Source organism: Tenrec ecaudatus, chromosome 15 (assembly GCF_050624435.1).
Source record: "Tenrec ecaudatus isolate mTenEca1 chromosome 15, mTenEca1.hap1, whole genome shotgun sequence".
NCBI lineage: Eukaryota > Metazoa > Chordata > Mammalia > Afrosoricida > Tenrecidae > Tenrec > Tenrec ecaudatus.
Window position 1 is genome coordinate 22,327,665 of NC_134544.1, and position 3,029 is coordinate 22,330,693.

The window sequence follows — 3,029 nt, forward strand, 5'->3', positions numbered from 1 at the left end:
GGGACTCTCTATGGGAGGAGGAAGCCCCATCTTTCTCCAGCAGAGCGACTGGTGTTTTCAACCTGCGGATCATCCACAGGCAGCACCCCTATGGATAACCCCTAAACCCAGGAGCTCCAGCTCTGCCCTTACCTCTGTTCTCACTTAATGACGGCGATCATGAGGTCAAGCCACAGGCTCGCTAGTATGTCTTTAAAATGTGCGAACAGCTGCACAGATTAAGGGTAAATGAGAGATGCGCAATGTCAAGAGGAAATCCTTCTGAGAATAACTTTGGGGAAGGTTGCAAAGCACCGGAAAGCAGCGAGACCTGGACAGAAATGTGTGTCTGTCTCGAGCTGTCATTTCAGAGACTCTCGGGGAGAGAGACTCAGGCTACTTGAGGTCAACTGAATAGAAACATAAGTGTAGATAAATGTGTGGACCCAGGGTTTCTCTTTTAGCAGAGCGTCATTTGCGATGATATCTTTATGATCGAGATGCTGTAGAAATTTAAGCAATTTGTGACCAGTTGGTGTTATTTTCCAAAGCCTCAGAAGAGACTTCAAAATCAAACATTACACATGCTCTTCAAATTAAACATACTTGTAACATGAATTTTCAAGTCTCATTTTTAAATGAACATGACATCAAATGTATTGATAAATATCTCCTGGGGCCTGGATCCCTGTTCAACTTTCTGAGACTAGATGGATGATTAGATTTATCTTATATACTCCAGGTAATTATGTACTTCCATTGAGAAGAAATCAATGCTGGCCCTTATTTTGATAACACACACTTTTTAAAAAACATTTTATTAGGGGCTCATACAACTCTCATCACAATCCATACATACATCAATTCTATAAAGCACATCTGTACATTTTTTGCACTAATCATTTTCTTTTTTTACATTTTATTAGGGGCTCATACAACTCTTATCACAATCCATACATATACATACATCAATTGTATAAAGCACATCCGCACATTCTTTGCCCTAATCATTTTCAAAGCATTTGCTCTCCACTTAAGCCCTTTGCATCAGGTCTTTTTTTTCCCCCTCCTTCCCCCCTCCCCCATCCCTCATGAGCCCTTGATAATTTATAGATTGTTATTTTGTCATATCTTGCCCTATCCGGAGTCTCCCTTTCCCGCCTTCTCTGCCCTCCATCTTCCAGGGAGGAGGTCACATGTGGATCCTTATAATCAGTTCCCCCTTTCCAACCCACTCACCCTCTACTCTCCCAGTATCGCCCCTCACACCCCTGGTCCTGAAGGCATCATCCACCCTGGACTCCCCATGCCTCCAGCTCCCACATGCACCAGTGCACAACCTCTGCCCCATCCAGTCCCTCAAGGTAGAATTCGGATCATGGTAGTTGGGGGGAGGAACACACACTTTTTAAAAGCTAGGAATCCATTTACTCAATAGGTAGCTTATAAACTCTTCCTGTAAATCAGGCACAGTTCTAGGCAATGGTGTCAAGGAGAAAGGGAAGAAGGAAAAATAGCTAATTACAATATAAAATAATCCAACCTATTGCTACCAAATTGACTCTCACTCATAGTGACCCTATGGGACAGAGAAGCAGTGACTGTTGGGCCTCTGGGGCTGTCAATCTTTGTAGGAACAGAAAGCCTCCTCTTTCTCCGGCAGAGCCACTGGTGGAACCAGATGCTGGTTTTTGCCTTTAGAATTCACTGAGCAGCCCACTTTGCTATCAGCGCTCCTTCTGCATCACTACCATCGAGTCAATTCCGATTTCTAACCACCCTATATACCAACATCTCAAACCAAATGCACTTACCATCCAGCCGGTGCTGACTCATAGGGACCCTGTAGGACAGGGTAGAACTGCCCTTGTTAGTTTCTGAGACTGTAACTCTTTTTTTTTTTAAATCTTTTTATTGGGGCTCATAAGGCTTTTATCACAACCTGTACATACATCAATTGAGCAAAGCACCCTTATACATTCGTTGCACTCGTCACTCTCATAATTCACCTTCCACTTGGGTTCCTGGAATCAGCTCGGTTTCCCGTTTTTTCCGAGACTGTAACTCTTTACATGAGTAGAAAGCCCGTTTTCCTTCTGAGGAGCTGCTGGTGGTTTGGAACTTTTGACATTGTGATCACAGCCCAGTGTGTAACCAATTCATCACCAGGGCTCTTTCAGTGATACTGTATCAGGTACAATAAATGGGTAAGTTGGAATTGATTAGTAAAATGTGCCTGCACTGTGTGGGTGGAGACGGGTTTTCTAATCTGAGGTTAACAGCAAATTGTTATTGTTGGTGCTATTGAATCAACTTCAACGGAAGGCCACCATAGAGGACAGAGTGAAACTACCCTATCAAGTTACCTAGGTAGGCTGTAATCTACCAGAGCTGACCACTAGATCTTGTCTCCAGCTGAGCCATTGGGTTTGAACCATTGACCTTCTGGTTACCATGGGGAGCTTAAGCACTGAGCCACAGGGCTCCTCTAACAGCAAATCCCAAGTGGAATGTGCCAGAGAAAGTAGGACAGATTGGAAATAGTTGATGAAACTTGGGTTCCAGTTCTACCGTACCACCTGGAAAACGTGTTCTTTTTGTCTTCCAGAGTGATGACTGTCCAAAGGAGCAAGGGGGCGAGAGGCTTGCACAGAGTGGGGAAAAGAAGTTCTTCAGTGAGGTCTGGTTCTGATTTATCGTTACCATTCTGTCTCTCTTGTGAATTACAGCCACGGTATCTTTTCACTTCTCCTGCATCACGTGTCCAGCACTGTGGTGTCTAGCAAACGGAACGGAAGTATAAAATGACAGTTTAGATACTGACTGGTTTATACATATGGCGAAGACATAGATTTGGGGGGACAAAAGGGTGAAATATGGATTGCATTGTGTCTCTCCCAAATATATGTCAACTTGTCGAAGCCACGATCCTCAGCGTAAAGTGATTCTCCTCTGATACCAATGAGGCAGAATTAGAGGCAGCCATGCAAATTATTCATGATACAGTCTACAGGGTTGGGTTGGTTGTATTAAGAGTGGATCTTTTTTGA